Here is a 17932-nt window from a genome sequence, read left to right as displayed (position 1 = left end):
TAACTAAACTAAGTTATTCTTTTTTTCAAAGGCATTAATTACTTAATCCTAAACGAATTTATTTAATTTGTGTGAAGTTGAAATTATTATACTTGGACAAATAATATATTATATTATTTTTCACTTTTGTATTGTTTTAATTTATTTTATATTTTGCTTGGGATAAAACACTTTTACGGTGTTTAATTTATTTTAGATTTGATTTGGAATCATTTATTTAAATTTTTATTACTTGATTATGTAATTAGTTTTGTGAGAAATTGATTTTATTAGAAATTACAGTGATAAATTAATAAATTAAAATTAAGTTTCGGGTCATTTCGGGTCGACCCGCCGCCCCGTAAACCTGAAATTTTCGGGTTCGGGTCAGCATACCTGACCCGTCACGGGTTGGCGGGTCGGGGTTCGGGTCAACAGATTTTCTGGCGGGTCTGTTGACCCGAACCCGACCCGCCAACCTGATTTGGACCCGAATTGCCACCCCTAACTGCAAGCGTGAAGGATTGATTTCATGATAATTTAGAGTTGCGGGATGAGGGAAAAAAACAGGGTGCAAATCAATAACAAAAAAAAATATAAAGTAAATAAATAAAAGGATAAGAGGAAAATGCTTGAATTGACGCTTAAAATGAATTTCGGTCTAGAAAAGCCACACTGCTTCGCAGGACGGGGTAGTTTAAAAGAATAAAGCGAAAGGAACATGGCGGGTGCGATCATACCAGCACTAATGCACCGGATCCCATCAGAACTCCGAAGTTAAGCGTGCTTGGGCGAGAGTAGTACTAGGATGGGTGACCCCCTGGGAAGTCCTCGTGTTGCACCCCTCTCTTTTTTGTTTCGAAATCCAAATTTCCTATTCGTTCTTTATCCTGTAGTAATTTAGCTCCGTCGGAACGATTGCTTAATATTTTGCTTCTTGTCGAAGCGTGAAGGAGGATCTGAAGGCGCGAGACAAATCAGGAACGGTACGGCTCGATCAAAGCCCGGATCGTCGCTCAAATTTGTCGGCGCAAATGTATCACCGCAACTAGGGGTGGCAATTTTCGACACGACCTGAAAACACGACACGAACCTAACACGAAATTAATGGGTTTGGGTTGAGGTTTCGGGAATTCGGGTCAGAATCGGGTTGGACCCGATGAACCCGAAAAGAAAACCGGTCGATTTCGGGTCAACCCGTGGTGACCTGATATGACCCGATATGACCCGTTTACGAATTAAAAATAATTTAATAAACATAAAAATAATTTTATCTAACTAAACTAAGTTATTCTTTTTTTCAAAGGCATTAATTACTTAATCCTAAACGAATTTATTTAATTTGTGTGAAGTTGAAATTATTATACTTGGACAAATAATATATTATATTATTTTTCACTTTTGTATTGTTTTAATTTATTTTATATTTTGCTTGGGATAAAACACTTTTACGGTGTTTAATTTATTTTAGATTTGATTTGGAATCATTTATTTAAATTTTTATTACTTGATTATGTAATTAGTTTTGTGAGAAATTGATTTTATTAGAAATTACAGTGATAAATTAATAAATTAAAATTAAGTTTCGGGTCATTTCGGGTCGACCCGCCGCCCCGTAAACCTGAAATTTTCGGGTTCGGGTCAGCATACCTGACCCGTCACGGGTTGGCGGGTCGGGGTTCGGGTCAACAGATTTTCTGGCGGGTCTGTTGACCCGAACCCGACCCGCCAACCTGATTTGGACCCGAATTGCCACCCCTAACTGCAAGCGTGAAGGATTGATTTCATGATAATTTAGAGTTGCGGGATGAGGGAAAAAAACAGGGTGCAAATCAATAACAAAAAAAAATATAAAGTAAATAAATAAAAGGATAAGAGGAAAATGCTTGAATTGACGCTTAAAATGAATTTCGGTCTAGAAAAGCCACACTGCTTCGCAGGACGGGGTAGTTTAAAAGAATAAAGCGAAAGGAACATGGCGGGTGCGATCATACCAGCACTAATGCACCGGATCCCATCAGAACTCCGAAGTTAAGCGTGCTTGGGCGAGAGTAGTACTAGGATGGGTGACCCCCTGGGAAGTCCTCGTGTTGCACCCCTCTCTTTTTTGTTTCGAAATCCAAATTTCCTATTCGTTCTTTATCCTGTAGTAATTTAGCTCCGTCGGAACGATTGCTTAATATTTTGCTTCTTGTCGAAGCGTGAAGGAGGATCTGAAGGCGCGAGACAAATCAGGAACGGTACGGCTCGATCAAAGCCCGGATCGTCGCTCAAATTTGTCGGCGCAAATGTATCACCGCAACTAGGGGTGGCAATTTTCGACACGACCTGAAAACACGACACGAACCTAACACGAAATTAATGGGTTTGGGTTGAGGTTTCGGGAATTCGGGTCAGAATCGGGTTGGACCCGATGAACCCGAAAAGAAAACCGGTCGATTTCGGGTCAACCCGTGGTGACCTGATATGACCCGATATGACCCGTTTACGAATTAAAAATAATTTAATAAACATAAAAATAATTTTATCTAACTAAACTAAGTTATTCTTTTTTTCAAAGGCATTAATTACTTAATCCTAAACGAATTTATTTAATTTGTGTGAAGTTGAAATTATTATACTTGGACAAATAATATATTATATTATTTTTCACTTTTGTATTGTTTTAATTTATTTTATATTTTGCTTGGGATAAAACACTTTTACGGTGTTTAATTTATTTTAGATTTGATTTGGAATCATTTATTTAAATTTTTATTACTTGATTATGTAATTAGTTTTGTGAGAAATTGATTTTATTAGAAATTACAGTGATAAATTAATAAATTAAAATTAAGTTTCGGGTCATTTCGGGTCGACCCGCCGCCCCGTAAACCTGAAATTTTCGGGTTCGGGTCAGCATACCTGACCCGTCACGGGTTGGCGGGTCGGGGTTCGGGTCAACAGATTTTCTGGCGGGTCTGTTGACCCGAACCCGACCCGCCAACCTGATTTGGACCCGAATTGCCACCCCTAACTGCAAGCGTGAAGGATTGATTTCATGATAATTTAGAGTTGCGGGATGAGGGAAAAAAACAGGGTGCAAATCAATAACAAAAAAAAATATAAAGTAAATAAATAAAAGGATAAGAGGAAAATGCTTGAATTGACGCTTAAAATGAATTTCGGTCTAGAAAAGCCACACTGCTTCGCAGGACGGGGTAGTTTAAAAGAATAAAGCGAAAGGAACATGGCGGGTGCGATCATACCAGCACTAATGCACCGGATCCCATCAGAACTCCGAAGTTAAGCGTGCTTGGGCGAGAGTAGTACTAGGATGGGTGACCCCCTGGGAAGTCCTCGTGTTGCACCCCTCTCTTTTTTGTTTCGAAATCCAAATTTCCTATTCGTTCTTTATCCTGTAGTAATTTAGCTCCGTCGGAACGATTGCTTAATATTTTGCTTCTTGTCGAAGCGTGAAGGTGGATCTGAAGGCGCGAGACAAATCAGGAACGGTACGGCTCGATCAAAGCCCGGATCGTCGCTCAAATTTGTCGGCGCAAATGTATCACCGCAACTAGGGGTGGCAATTTTCGACACGACCTGAAAACACGACACGAACCTAACACGAAATTAATGGGTTTGGGTTGAGGTTTCGGGAATTCGGGTCAGAATCGGGTTGGACCCGATGAACCCGAAAATAAAACCGGTCGATTTCGGGTCAACCCGTGGTGACCCGATATGACCCGTTTACGAATTAAAAATAATTTAATAAACATAAAAATAATTTTATCTAACTAAACTAAGTTATTCTTTTTTTCAAAGGCATTAATTACTTAATCCTAAACGAATTTATTTAATTTGTGTGAAGTTGAAATTATTATACTTGAACAAATAATATATTATATTATTTTTCACTTTTGTATTGTTTTAATTTATTTTATATTTTGCTTGGGATAAAACACTTTTACGGTGTTTAATTTATTTTAGATTTGATTTGGAATCATTTATTTAAATTTTTATTACTTGATTATGTAATTAGTTTTGTGAGAAATTGATTTTATTAGAAATTACAGTGATAAATTAATAAATTAAAATTAAGTTTCGGGTCATTTCGGGTCGACCCGCCGCCCCGTAAACCTGAAATTTTCGGGTTCGGGTCAGCATACCTGACCCGTCACGGGTTGGCGGGTCGGGGTTCGGGTCAACAGATTTTCTGGCGGGTCTGTTGACCCGAACCCGACCCGCCAACCTGATTTGGACCCGAATTGCCACCCCTAACTGCAAGCGTGAAGGATTGATTTCATGATAATTTAGAGTTGCGGGATGAGGGAAAAAAACAGGGTGCAAATCAATAACAAAAAAAAATATAAAGTAAATAAATAAAAGGATAAGAGGAAAATGCTTGAATTGACGCTTAAAATGAATTTCGGTCTAGAAAAGCCACACTGCTTCGCAGGACGGGGTAGTTTAAAAGAATAAAGCGAAAGGAACATGGCGGGTGCGATCATACCAGCACTAATGCACCGGATCCCATCAGAACTCCGAAGTTAAGCGTGCTTGGGCGAGAGTAGTACTAGGATGGGTGACCCCCTGGGAAGTCCTCGTGTTGCACCCCTCTCTTTTTTGTTTCGAAATCCAAATTTCCTATTCGTTCTTTATCCTGTAGTAATTTAGCTCCGTCGGAACGATTGCTTAATATTTTGCTTCTTGTCGAAGCGTGAAGGAGGATCTGAAGGCGCGAGACAAATCAGGAACGGTACGGCTCGATCAAAGCCCGGATCGTCGCTCAAATTTGTCGGCGCAAATGTATCACCGCAACTAGGGGTGGCAATTTTCGACACGACCTGAAAACACGACACGAACCTAACACGAAATTAATGGGTTTGGGTTGAGGTTTCGGGAATTCGGGTCAGAATCGGGTTGGACCCGATGAACCCGAAAAGAAAACCGGTCGATTTCGGGTCAACCCGTGGTGACCTGATATGACCCGATATGACCCGTTTACGAATTAAAAATAATTTAATAAACATAAAAATAATTTTATCTAACTAAACTAAGTTATTCTTTTTTTCAAAGGCATTAATTACTTAATCCTAAACGAATTTATTTAATTTGTGTGAAGTTGAAATTATTATACTTGGACAAATAATATATTATATTATTTTTCACTTTTGTATTGTTTTAATTTATTTTATATTTTGCTTGGGATAAAACACTTTTACGGTGTTTAATTTATTTTAGATTTGATTTGTAATCATTTATTTAAATTTTTATTACTTGATTATGTAATTAGTTTTGTGAGAAATTGATTTTATTAGAAATTACAGTGATAAATTAATAAATTAAAATTAAGTTTCGGGTCATTTCGGGTCGACCCGCCGCCCCGTAAACCTGAAATTTTCGGGTTCGGGTCAGCATACCTGACCCGTCACGGGTTGGCGGGTCGGGGTTCGGGTCAACAGATTTTCTGGCGGGTCTGTTGACCCGAACCCGACCCGCCAACCTGATTTGGACCCGAATTGCCACCCCTAACTGCAAGCGTGAAGGATTGATTTCATGATAATTTAGAGTTGCGGGATGAGGGAAAAAAACAGGGTGCAAATCAATAACAAAAAAAAATATAAAGTAAATAAATAAAAGGATAAGAGGAAAATGCTTGAATTGACGCTTAAAATGAATTTCGGTCTAGAAAAGCCACACTGCTTCGCAGGACGGGGTAGTTTAAAAGAATAAAGCGAAAGGAACATGGCGGGTGCGATCATACCAGCACTAATGCACCGGATCCCATCAGAACTCCGAAGTTAAGCGTGCTTGGGCGAGAGTAGTACTAGGATGGGTGACCCCCTGGGAAGTCCTCGTGTTGCACCCCTCTCTTTTTTGTTTCGAAATCCAAATTTCCTATTCGTTCTTTATCCTGTAGTAATTTAGCTCCGTCGGAACGATTGCTTAATATTTTGCTTCTTGTCGAAGCGTGAAGGAGGATCTGAAGGCGCGAGACAAATCAGGAACGGTACGGCTCGATCAAAGCCCGGATCGTCGCTCAAATTTGTCGGCGCAAATGTATCACCGCAACTAGGGGTGGCAATTTTCGACACGACCTGAAAACACGACACGAACCTAACACGAAATTAATGGGTTTGGGTTGAGGTTTCGGGAATTCGGGTCAGAATCGGGTTGGACCCGATGAACCCGAAAAGAAAACCGGTCGATTTCGGGTCAACCCGTGGTGACCTGATATGACCCGATATGACCCGTTTACGAATTAAAAATAATTTAATAAACATAAAAATAATTTTATCTAACTAAACTAAGTTATTCTTTTTTTCAAAGGCATTAATTACTTAATCCTAAACGAATTTATTTAATTTGTGTGAAGTTGAAATTATTATACTTGGACAAATAATATATTATATTATTTTTCACTTTTGTATTGTTTTAATTTATTTTATATTTTGCTTGGGATAAAACACTTTTACGGTGTTTAATTTATTTTAGATTTGATTTGGAATCATTTATTTAAATTTTTATTACTTGATTATGTAATTAGTTTTGTGAGAAATTGATTTTATTAGAAATTACAGTGATAAATTAATAAATTAAAATTAAGTTTCGGGTCATTTCGGGTCGACCCGCCGCCCCGTAAACCTGAAATTTTCGGGTTCGGGTCAGCATACCTGACCCGTCACGGGTTGGCGGGTCGGGGTTCGGGTCAACAGATTTTCTGGCGGGTCTGTTGACCCGAACCCGACCCGCCAACCTGATTTGGACCCGAATTGCCACCCCTAACTGCAAGCGTGAAGGATTGATTTCATGATAATTTAGAGTTGCGGGATGAGGGAAAAAAACAGGGTGCAAATCAATAACAAAAAAAAATATAAAGTAAATAAATAAAAGGATAAGAGGAAAATGCTTGAATTGACGCTTAAAATGAATTTCGGTCTAGAAAAGCCACACTGCTTCGCAGGACGGGGTAGTTTAAAAGAATAAAGCGAAAGGAACATGGCGGGTGCGATCATACCAGCACTAATGCACCGGATCCCATCAGAACTCCGAAGTTAAGCGTGCTTGGGCGAGAGTAGTACTAGGATGGGTGACCCCCTGGGAAGTCCTCGTGTTGCACCCCTCTCTTTTTTGTTTCGAAATCCAAATTTCCTATTCGTTCTTTATCCTGTAGTAATTTAGCTCCGTCGGAACGATTGCTTAATATTTTGCTTCTTGTCGAAGCGTGAAGGAGGATCTGAAGGCGCGAGACAAATCAGGAACGGTACGGCTCGATCAAAGCCCGGATCGTCGCTCAAATTTGTCGGCGCAAATGTATCACCGCAACTAGGGGTGGCAATTTTCGACACGACCTGAAAACACGACACGAACCTAACACGAAATTAATGGGTTTGGGTTGAGGTTTCGGGAATTCGGGTCAGAATCGGGTTGGACCCGATGAACCCGAAAAGAAAACCGGTCGATTTCGGGTCAACCCGTGGTGACCTGATATGACCCGATATGACCCGTTTACGAATTAAAAATAATTTAATAAACATAAAAATAATTTTATCTAACTAAACTAAGTTATTCTTTTTTTCAAAGGCATTAATTACTTAATCCTAAACGAATTTATTTAATTTGTGTGAAGTTGAAATTATTATACTTGGACAAATAATATATTATATTATTTTTCACTTTTGTATTGTTTTAATTTATTTTATATTTTGCTTGGGATAAAACACTTTTACGGTGTTTAATTTATTTTAGATTTGATTTGGAATCATTTATTTAAATTTTTATTACTTGATTATGTAATTAGTTTTGTGAGAAATTGATTTTATTAGAAATTACAGTGATAAATTAATAAATTAAAATTAAGTTTCGGGTCATTTCGGGTCGACCCGCCGCCCCGTAAACCTGAAATTTTCGGGTTCGGGTCAGCATACCTGACCCGTCACGGGTTGGCGGGTCGGGGTTCGGGTCAACAGATTTTCTGGCGGGTCTGTTGACCCGAACCCGACCCGCCAACCTGATTTGGACCCGAATTGCCACCCCTAACTGCAAGCGTGAAGGATTGATTTCATGATAATTTAGAGTTGCGGGATGAGGGAAAAAAACAGGGTGCAAATCAATAACAAAAAAAAATATAAAGTAAATAAATAAAAGGATAAGAGGAAAATGCTTGAATTGACGCTTAAAATGAATTTCGGTCTAGAAAAGCCACACTGCTTCGCAGGACGGGGTAGTTTAAAAGAATAAAGCGAAAGGAACATGGCGGGTGCGATCATACCAGCACTAATGCACCGGATCCCATCAGAACTCCGAAGTTAAGCGTGCTTGGGCGAGAGTAGTACTAGGATGGGTGACCCCCTGGGAAGTCCTCGTGTTGCACCCCTCTCTTTTTTGTTTCGAAATCCAAATTTCCTATTCGTTCTTTATCCTGTAGTAATTTAGCTCCGTCGGAACGATTGCTTAATATTTTGCTTCTTGTCGAAGCGTGAAGGTGGATCTGAAGGCGCGAGACAAATCAGGAACGGTACGGCTCGATCAAAGCCCGGATCGTCGCTCAAATTTGTCGGCGCAAATGTATCACCGCAACTAGGGGTGGCAATTTTCGACACGACCTGAAAACACGACACGAACCTAACACGAAATTAATGGGTTTGGGTTGAGGTTTCGGGAATTCGGGTCAGAATCGGGTTGGACCCGATGAACCCGAAAATAAAACCGGTCGATTTCGGGTCAACCCGTGGTGACCCGATATGACCCGTTTACGAATTAAAAATAATTTAATAAACATAAAAATAATTTTATCTAACTAAACTAAGTTATTCTTTTTTTCAAAGGCATTAATTACTTAATCCTAAACGAATTTATTTAATTTGTGTGAAGTTGAAATTATTATACTTGAACAAATAATATATTATATTATTTTTCACTTTTGTATTGTTTTAATTTATTTTATATTTTGCTTGGGATAAAACACTTTTACGGTGTTTAATTTATTTTAGATTTGATTTGGAATCATTTATTTAAATTTTTATTACTTGATTATGTAATTAGTTTTGTGAGAAATTGATTTTATTAGAAATTACAGTGATAAATTAATAAATTAAAATTAAGTTTCGGGTCATTTCGGGTCGACCCGCCGCCCCGTAAACCTGAAATTTTCGGGTTCGGGTCAGCATACCTGACCCGTCACGGGTTGGCGGGTCGGGGTTCGGGTCAACAGATTTTCTGGCGGGTCTGTTGACCCGAACCCGACCCGCCAACCTGATTTGGACCCGAATTGCCACCCCTAACTGCAAGCGTGAAGGATTGATTTCATGATAATTTAGAGTTGCGGGATGAGGGAAAAAAACAGGGTGCAAATCAATAACAAAAAAAAATATAAAGTAAATAAATAAAAGGATAAGAGGAAAATGCTTGAATTGACGCTTAAAATGAATTTCGGTCTAGAAAAGCCACACTGCTTCGCAGGACGGGGTAGTTTAAAAGAATAAAGCGAAAGGAACATGGCGGGTGCGATCATACCAGCACTAATGCACCGGATCCCATCAGAACTCCGAAGTTAAGCGTGCTTGGGCGAGAGTAGTACTAGGATGGGTGACCCCCTGGGAAGTCCTCGTGTTGCACCCCTCTCTTTTTTGTTTCGAAATCCAAATTTCCTATTCGTTCTTTATCCTGTAGTAATTTAGCTCCGTCGGAACGATTGCTTAATATTTTGCTTCTTGTCGAAGCGTGAAGGAGGATCTGAAGGCGCGAGACAAATCAGGAACGGTACGGCTCGATCAAAGCCCGGATCGTCGCTCAAATTTGTCGGCGCAAATGTATCACCGCAACTAGGGGTGGCAATTTTCGACACGACCTGAAAACACGACACGAACCTAACACGAAATTAATGGGTTTGGGTTGAGGTTTCGGGAATTCGGGTCAGAATCGGGTTGGACCCGATGAACCCGAAAAGAAAACCGGTCGATTTCGGGTCAACCCGTGGTGACCTGATATGACCCGATATGACCCGTTTACGAATTAAAAATAATTTAATAAACATAAAAATAATTTTATCTAACTAAACTAAGTTATTCTTTTTTTCAAAGGCATTAATTACTTAATCCTAAACGAATTTATTTAATTTGTGTGAAGTTGAAATTATTATACTTGGACAAATAATATATTATATTATTTTTCACTTTTGTATTGTTTTAATTTATTTTATATTTTGCTTGGGATAAAACACTTTTACGGTGTTTAATTTATTTTAGATTTGATTTGTAATCATTTATTTAAATTTTTATTACTTGATTATGTAATTAGTTTTGTGAGAAATTGATTTTATTAGAAATTACAGTGATAAATTAATAAATTAAAATTAAGTTTCGGGTCATTTCGGGTCGACCCGCCGCCCCGTAAACCAGAAATTTTCGGGTTCGGGTCAGCATACCTGACCCGTCACGGGTTGGCGGGTCGGTGTTCGGGTCAACAGATTTTCTGACGGGTCTGTTGACCCGAACCCGACCCGCCAACCTGATTTGGACCCGAATTGCCACCCCTAACTGCAAGCGTGAAGGATTGATTTCATGATAATTTAGAGTTGCGGGATGAGGGAAAAAAACAGGGTGCAAATCAATAACAAAAAAAAATATAAAATAAATAAATAAAAGGATAAGAGGAAAATGCTTGAATTGACGCTTAAAATGAATTTCGGTCTAGAAAAGCCACACTGCTTCGCAGGACGGGGTAGTTTAAAAGAATAAAGCGAAAAGAACATGGCGGGTGCGATCATACCAGCACTAATGCACCGGATCCAATCAGAACTCCGAAGTTAAGCGTGCTTGGGCGAGAGTAGTACTAGGATGGGTGACCCCCTGGGAAGTCCTCGTGTTGCACCCCTTTCTTTTTTGTTTCGAAATCCAAATTTCCTATTCGTTCTTTATCCTGTAGTAATTTAGCTCCGTCGGAACGATTGCTTAATATTTTGCTTCTTGTCGAAGCGTGAAGGAGGATCTGAAGGCGCGAGACAAATCAGGAACGGTACGGCTCGATCAAAGCCCGGATCGTCGCTCAAATTTGTCGGCGCAAATGTATCACCGCAACTAGGGGTGGCAATTTTCGACACGACCTGAAAACACGACACGAACCTAACACGAAATTAATGGGTTTGGGTTGAGGTTTCGGGAATTCGGGTCAGAATCGGGTTGGACCCGATGAACCCGAAAAGAAAACCGGTCGATTTCGGGTCAACCCGTGGTGACCTGATATGACCCGATATGACCCGTTTACGAATTAAAAATAATTTAATAAACATAAAAATAATTTTATCTAACTAAACTAAGTTATTCTTTTTTTCAAAGGCATTAATTACTTAATCCTAAACGAATTTTTTTAATTTGTGTGAAGTTGAAATTATTATACTTGGACAAATAATATATTATATTATTTTTCACTTTTGTATTGTTTTAATTTATTTTATATTTTGCTTGGGATAAAACACTTTTACGGTGTTTAATTTATTTTAGATTTGATTTGGAATCATTTATTTAAATTTTTATTACTTGATTATGTAATTAGTTTTGTGAGAAATTGATTTTATTAGAAATTACAGTGATAAATTAATAAATTAAAATTAAGTTTCGGGTCATTTCGGGTCGACCCGCCGCCCCGTAAACCTGAAATTTTCGGGTTCGGGTCAGCATACCTGACCCGTCACGGGTTGGCGGGTCGGGGTTCGGGTCAACAGATTTTCTGGCGGGTCTGTTGACCCGAACCCGACCCGCCAACCTGATTTGGACCCGAATTGCCACCCCTAACTGCAAGCGTGAAGGATTGATTTCGTGATAATTTAGAGTTGCGGGATGAGGGAAAAAAACAGGGTGCAAATCAATAACAAAAAAAAATATAAAGTAAATAAATAAAAGGATAAGAGGAAAATGCTTGAATTGACGCTTAAAATGAATTTCGGTCTAGAAAAGCCACACTGCTTCGCAGGACGGGGTAGTTTAAAAGAATAAAGCGAAAGGAACATGGCGGGTGCGATCATACCAGCACTAATGCACCGGATCCCATCAGAACTCCGAAGTTAAGCGTGCTTGGGCGAGAGTAGTACTAGGATGGGTGACCCCCTGGGAAGTCCTCGTGTTGCACCCCTCTCTTTTTTGTTTCGAAATCCAAATTTCCTATTCGTTCTTTATCCTGTAGTAATTTAGCTCCGTCGGAACGATTGCTTAATATTTTGCTTCTTGTCGAAGCGTGAAGGAGGATCTGAAGGCGCGAGACAAATCAGGAACGGTACGGCTCGATCAAAGCCCGGATCGTCGCTCAAATTTGTCGGCGCAAATGTATCACCGCAACTAGGGGTGGCAATTTTCGACACGACACGAACCTAACACGAAATTAATGGGTTTGGGTTGAGGTTTCGGGAATTCGGGTCAGAATCGGGTTGGACCCGATGAACCCGAAAAGAAAACCGGTCGATTTCGGGTCAACCCGTGGTGACCTGATATGACCCGATATGACCCGTTTACGAATTAAAAATAATTTAATAAACATAAAAATAATTTTATCTAACTAAACTAAGTTATTCTTTTTTTCAAAGGCATTAATTACTTAATCCTAAACGAATTTATTTAATTTGTGTGAAGTTGAAATTATTATACTTGGACAAATAATATATTATATTATTTTTCACTTTTGTATTGTTTTAATTTATTTTATATTTTGCTTGGGATAAAACACTTTTACGGTGTTTAATTTATTTTAGATTTGATTTGGAATCATTTATTTAAATTTTTATTACTTGATTATGTAATTAGTTTTGTGAGAAATTGATTTTATTAGAAATTACAGTGATAAATTAATAAATTAAAATTAAGTTTCGGGTCATTTCGGGTCGACCCGCCTCCCCGTAAACCTGAAATTTTCGGGTTCGGGTCAGCATACCTGACCCGTCACGGGTTGGCGGGTCGGGGTTCGGGTCAACAGATTTTCTGGCGGGTCTGTTGACCCGAACCCGACCCGCCAACCTGATTTGGACCCGAATTGCCACCCCTAACTGCAAGCGTGAAGGATTGATTTCATGATAATTTAGAGTTGCGAGATGAGGGAAAAAAACAGGGTGCAAATCAATAACAAAAAAAAATATAAAGTAAATAAATAAAAGGATAAGAGGAAAATGCTTGAATTGACGCTTAAAATGAATTTCGGTCTAGAAAAGCCACACTGCTTCGCAGGACGGGGTAGTTTAAAAGAATAAAGCGAAAGGAACATGGCGGGTGCGATCATACCAGCACTAATGCACCGGATCCCATCAGAACTCCGAAGTTAAGCGTGCTTGGGCGAGAGTAGTACTAGGATGGGTGACCCCCTGGGAAGTCCTCGTGTTGCACCCCTCTCTTTTTTGTTTCGAAATCCAAATTTCCTATTCGTTCTTTATCCTGTAGTAATTTAGCTCCGTCGGAACGATTGCTTAATATTTTGCTTCTTGTCGAAGCGTGAAGGTGGATCTGAAGGCGCGAGACAAATCAGGAACGGTACGGCTCGATCAAAGCCCGGATCGTCGCTCAAATTTGTCGGCGCAAATGTATCACCGCAACTAGGGGTGGCAATTTTCGACACGACCTGAAAACACGACACGAACCTAACACGAAATTAATGGGTTTGGGTTGAGGTTTCGGGAATTCGGGTCAGAATCGGGTTGGACCCGATGAACCCGAAAATAAAACCGGTCGATTTCGGGTCAACCCGTGGTGACCCGATATGACCCGTTTACGAATTAAAAATAATTTAATAAACATAAAAATAATTTTATCTAACTAAACTAAGTTATTCTTTTTTTCAAAGGCATTAATTACTTAATCCTAAACGAATTTATTTAATTTGTGTGAAGTTGAAATTATTATACTTGAACAAATAATATATTATATTATTTTTCACTTTTGTATTGTTTTAATTTATTTTATATTTTGCTTGGGATAAAACACTTTTACGGTGTTTAATTTATTTTAGATTTGATTTGGAATCATTTATTTAAATTTTTATTACTTGATTATGTAATTAGTTTTGTGAGAAATTGATTTTATTAGAAATTACAGTGATAAATTAATAAATTAAAATTAAGTTTCGGGTCATTTCGGGTCGACCCGCCGCCCCGTAAACCTGAAATTTTCGGGTTCGGGTCAGCATACCTGACCCGTCACGGGTTGGCGGGTCGGGGTTCGGGTCAACAGATTTTCTGGCGGGTCTGTTGACCCGAACCCGACCCGCCAACCTGATTTGGACCCGAATTGCCACCCCTAACTGCAAGCGTGAAGGATTGATTTCATGATAATTTAGAGTTGCGGGATGAGGGAAAAAAACAGGGTGCAAATCAATAACAAAAAAAAATATAAAGTAAATAAATAAAAGGATAAGAGGAAAATGCTTGAATTGACGCTTAAAATGAATTTCGGTCTAGAAAAGCCACACTGCTTCGCAGGACGGGGTAGTTTAAAAGAATAAAGCGAAAGGAACATGGCGGGTGCGATCATACCAGCACTAATGCACCGGATCCCATCAGAACTCCGAAGTTAAGCGTGCTTGGGCGAGAGTAGTACTAGGATGGGTGACCCCCTGGGAAGTCCTCGTGTTGCACCCCTCTCTTTTTTGTTTCGAAATCCAAATTTCCTATTCGTTCTTTATCCTGTAGTAATTTAGCTCCGTCGGAACGATTGCTTAATATTTTGCTTCTTGTCGAAGCGTGAAGGAGGATCTGAAGGCGCGAGACAAATCAGGAACGGTACGGCTCGATCAAAGCCCGGATCGTCGCTCAAATTTGTCGGCGCAAATGTATCACCGCAACTAGGGGTGGCAATTTTCGACACGACCTGAAAACACGACACGAACCTAACACGAAATTAATGGGTTTGGGTTGAGGTTTCGGGAATTCGGGTCAGAATCGGGTTGGACCCGATGAACCCGAAAAGAAAACCGGTCGATTTCGGGTCAACCCGTGGTGACCTGATATGACCCGATATGACCCGTTTACGAATTAAAAATAATTTAATAAACATAAAAATAATTTTATCTAACTAAACTAAGTTATTCTTTTTTTCAAAGGCATTAATTACTTAATCCTAAACGAATTTATTTAATTTGTGTGAAGTTGAAATTATTATACTTGGACAAATAATATATTATATTATTTTTCACTTTTGTATTGTTTTAATTTATTTTATATTTTGCTTGGGATAAAACACTTTTACGGTGTTTAATTTATTTTAGATTTGATTTGTAATCATTTATTTAAATTTTTATTACTTGATTATGTAATTAGTTTTGTGAGAAATTGATTTTATTAGAAATTACAGTGATAAATTAATAAATTAAAATTAAGTTTCGGGTCATTTCGGGTCGACCCGCCGCCCCGTAAACCAGAAATTTTCGGGTTCGGGTCAGCATACCTGACCCGTCACGGGTTGGCGGGTCGGTGTTCGGGTCAACAGATTTTCTGACGGGTCTGTTGACCCGAACCCGACCCGCCAACCTGATTTGGACCCGAATTGCCACCCCTAACTGCAAGCGTGAAGGATTGATTTCATGATAATTTAGAGTTGCGGGATGAGGGAAAAAAACAGGGTGCAAATCAATAACAAAAAAAAATATAAAATAAATAAATAAAAGGATAAGAGGAAAATGCTTGAATTGACGCTTAAAATGAATTTCGGTCTAGAAAAGCCACACTGCTTCGCAGGACGGGGTAGTTTAAAAGAATAAAGCGAAAAGAACATGGCGGGTGCGATCATACCAGCACTAATGCACCGGATCCAATCAGAACTCCGAAGTTAAGCGTGCTTGGGCGAGAGTAGTACTAGGATGGGTGACCCCCTGGGAAGTCCTCGTGTTGCACCCCTTTCTTTTTTGTTTCGAAATCCAAATTTCCTATTCGTTCTTTATCCTGTAGTAATTTAGCTCCGTCGGAACGATTGCTTAATATTTTGCTTCTTGTCGAAGCGTGAAGGAGGATCTGAAGGCGCGAGACAAATCAGGAACGGTACGGCTCGATCAAAGCCCGGATCGTCGCTCAAATTTGTCGGCGCAAATGTATCACCGCAACTAGGGGTGGCAATTTTCGACACGACCTGAAAACACGACACGAACCTAACACGAAATTAATGGGTTTGGGTTGAGGTTTCGGGAATTCGGGTCAGAATCGGGTTGGACCCGATGAACCCGAAAAGAAAACCGGTCGATTTCGGGTCAACCCGTGGTGACCTGATATGACCCGATATGACCCGTTTACGAATTAAAAATAATTTAATAAACATAAAAATAATTTTATCTAACTAAACTAAGTTATTCTTTTTTTCAAAGGCATTAATTACTTAATCCTAAACGAATTTTTTTAATTTGTGTGAAGTTGAAATTATTATACTTGGACAAATAATATATTATATTATTTTTCACTTTTGTATTGTTTTAATTTATTTTATATTTTGCTTGGGATAAAACACTTTTACGGTGTTTAATTTATTTTAGATTTGATTTGGAATCATTTATTTAAATTTTTATTACTTGATTATGTAATTAGTTTTGTGAGAAATTGATTTTATTAGAAATTACAGTGATAAATTAATAAATTAAAATTAAGTTTCGGGTCATTTCGGGTCGACCCGCCGCCCCGTAAACCTGAAATTTTCGGGTTCGGGTCAGCATACCTGACCCGTCACGGGTTGGCGGGTCGGGGTTCGGGTCAACAGATTTTCTGGCGGGTCTGTTGACCCGAACCCGACCCGCCAACCTGATTTGGACCCGAATTGCCACCCCTAACTGCAAGCGTGAAGGATTGATTTCGTGATAATTTAGAGTTGCGGGATGAGGGAAAAAAACAGGGTGCAAATCAATAACAAAAAAAAATATAAAGTAAATAAATAAAAGGATAAGAGGAAAATGCTTGAATTGACGCTTAAAATGAATTTCGGTCTAGAAAAGCCACACTGCTTCGCAGGACGGGGTAGTTTAAAAGAATAAAGCGAAAAGAACATGGCGGGTGCGATCATACCAGCACTAATGCACCGGATCCCATCAGAACTCCGAAGTTAAGCGTGCTTGGGCGAGAGTAGTACTAGGATGGGTGACCCCCTGGGAAGTCCTCGTGTTGCACCCCTCTCTTTTTTGTTTCGAAATCCAAATTTCCTATTCGTTCTTTATCCTGTAGTAATTTAGCTCCGTCGGAACGATTGCTTAATATTTTGCTTCTTGTCGAAGCGTGAAGGAGGATCTGAAGGCGCGAGACAAATCAGGAACGGTACGGCTCGATCAAAGCCCGGATCGTCGCTCAAATTTGTCGGCGCAAATGTATCACCGCAACTAGGGGTGGCAATTTTCGACACGACACGAACCTAACACGAAATTAATGGGTTTGGGTTGAGGTTTCGGGAATTCGGGTCAGAATCGGGTTGGACCCGATGAACCCGAAAAGAAAACCGGTCGATTTCGGGTCAACCCGTGGTGACCTGATATGACCCGATATGACCCGTTTACGAATTAAAAATAATTTAATAAACATAAAAATAATTTTATCTAACTAAACTAAGTTATTCTTTTTTTCAAAGGCATTAATTACTTAATCCTAAACGAATTTATTTAATTTGTGTGAAGTTGAAATTATTATACTTGGACAAATAATATATTATATTATTTTTCACTTTTGTATTGTTTTAATTTATTTTATATTTTGCTTGGGATAAAACACTTTTACGGTGTTTAATTTATTTTAGATTTGATTTGGAATCATTTATTTAAATTTTTATTACTTGATTATGTAATTAGTTTTGTGAGAAATTGATTTTATTAGAAATTACAGTGATAAATTAATAAATTAAAATTAAGTTTCGGGTCATTTCGGGTCGACCCGCCGCCCCGTAAACCTGAAATTTTCGGGTTCGGGTCAGCATACCTGACCCGTCACGGGTTGGCGGGTCGGGGTTCGGGTCAACAGATTTTCTGGCGGGTC

The 17932-nt window shown here is 39.1% G+C and overlaps 14 non-coding genes across 14 annotated transcripts; all 14 read left to right on the top strand.

The window, feature by feature from the left end:
• Window positions 1-705: 705 nt before the first annotated feature.
• LOC140028585 (5S ribosomal RNA) lies at window positions 706-824 on the top strand. Its single transcript, XR_011832488.1, has one exon. It is a non-coding gene; the product is annotated as a 5S ribosomal RNA (ribosomal RNA).
• Window positions 825-1959: 1135 nt separating this feature from the next.
• LOC140028583 (5S ribosomal RNA) lies at window positions 1960-2078 on the top strand. Its single transcript, XR_011832486.1, has one exon. It is a non-coding gene; the product is annotated as a 5S ribosomal RNA (ribosomal RNA).
• A 1135-nt stretch (window positions 2079-3213) lies between these two features.
• LOC140028582 (5S ribosomal RNA) lies at window positions 3214-3332 on the top strand. The gene has a single exon (XR_011832485.1). It is a non-coding gene; the product is annotated as a 5S ribosomal RNA (ribosomal RNA).
• A 1125-nt stretch (window positions 3333-4457) lies between these two features.
• LOC140028581 (5S ribosomal RNA) lies at window positions 4458-4576 on the top strand. The gene has a single exon (XR_011832484.1). It is a non-coding gene; the product is annotated as a 5S ribosomal RNA (ribosomal RNA).
• Window positions 4577-5711: 1135 nt separating this feature from the next.
• Window positions 5712-5830, top strand: LOC140028580 (5S ribosomal RNA). Its single transcript, XR_011832483.1, has one exon. It is a non-coding gene; the product is annotated as a 5S ribosomal RNA (ribosomal RNA).
• A 1135-nt stretch (window positions 5831-6965) lies between these two features.
• LOC140028579 (5S ribosomal RNA) lies at window positions 6966-7084 on the top strand. Its single transcript, XR_011832482.1, has one exon. It is a non-coding gene; the product is annotated as a 5S ribosomal RNA (ribosomal RNA).
• A 1135-nt stretch (window positions 7085-8219) lies between these two features.
• LOC140028578 (5S ribosomal RNA) lies at window positions 8220-8338 on the top strand. The gene has a single exon (XR_011832481.1). It is a non-coding gene; the product is annotated as a 5S ribosomal RNA (ribosomal RNA).
• Window positions 8339-9463: 1125 nt separating this feature from the next.
• On the top strand, window positions 9464-9582 carry LOC140028577 (5S ribosomal RNA). Its single transcript, XR_011832480.1, has one exon. It is a non-coding gene; the product is annotated as a 5S ribosomal RNA (ribosomal RNA).
• Window positions 9583-10717: 1135 nt separating this feature from the next.
• LOC140031181 (5S ribosomal RNA) lies at window positions 10718-10836 on the top strand. Its single transcript, XR_011835102.1, has one exon. It is a non-coding gene; the product is annotated as a 5S ribosomal RNA (ribosomal RNA).
• Window positions 10837-11971: 1135 nt separating this feature from the next.
• LOC140028576 (5S ribosomal RNA) lies at window positions 11972-12090 on the top strand. Its single transcript, XR_011832479.1, has one exon. It is a non-coding gene; the product is annotated as a 5S ribosomal RNA (ribosomal RNA).
• Window positions 12091-13212: 1122 nt separating this feature from the next.
• Window positions 13213-13331, top strand: LOC140028575 (5S ribosomal RNA). Its single transcript, XR_011832478.1, has one exon. It is a non-coding gene; the product is annotated as a 5S ribosomal RNA (ribosomal RNA).
• A 1125-nt stretch (window positions 13332-14456) lies between these two features.
• LOC140028574 (5S ribosomal RNA) lies at window positions 14457-14575 on the top strand. Its single transcript, XR_011832477.1, has one exon. It is a non-coding gene; the product is annotated as a 5S ribosomal RNA (ribosomal RNA).
• Window positions 14576-15710: 1135 nt separating this feature from the next.
• On the top strand, window positions 15711-15829 carry LOC140031180 (5S ribosomal RNA). The gene has a single exon (XR_011835101.1). It is a non-coding gene; the product is annotated as a 5S ribosomal RNA (ribosomal RNA).
• A 1135-nt stretch (window positions 15830-16964) lies between these two features.
• Window positions 16965-17083, top strand: LOC140028572 (5S ribosomal RNA). Its single transcript, XR_011832475.1, has one exon. It is a non-coding gene; the product is annotated as a 5S ribosomal RNA (ribosomal RNA).
• The last annotated feature ends 849 nt before the right edge of the window (window positions 17084-17932 follow it).

The sequence above is a fragment of the Coffea arabica genome, chromosome 11e, assembly GCF_036785885.1.
Source record: "Coffea arabica cultivar ET-39 chromosome 11e, Coffea Arabica ET-39 HiFi, whole genome shotgun sequence".
NCBI classification, from domain to species: domain Eukaryota; kingdom Viridiplantae; phylum Streptophyta; class Magnoliopsida; order Gentianales; family Rubiaceae; genus Coffea; species Coffea arabica.
This window is presented reverse-complemented; position numbering and strand designations above follow the sequence as displayed.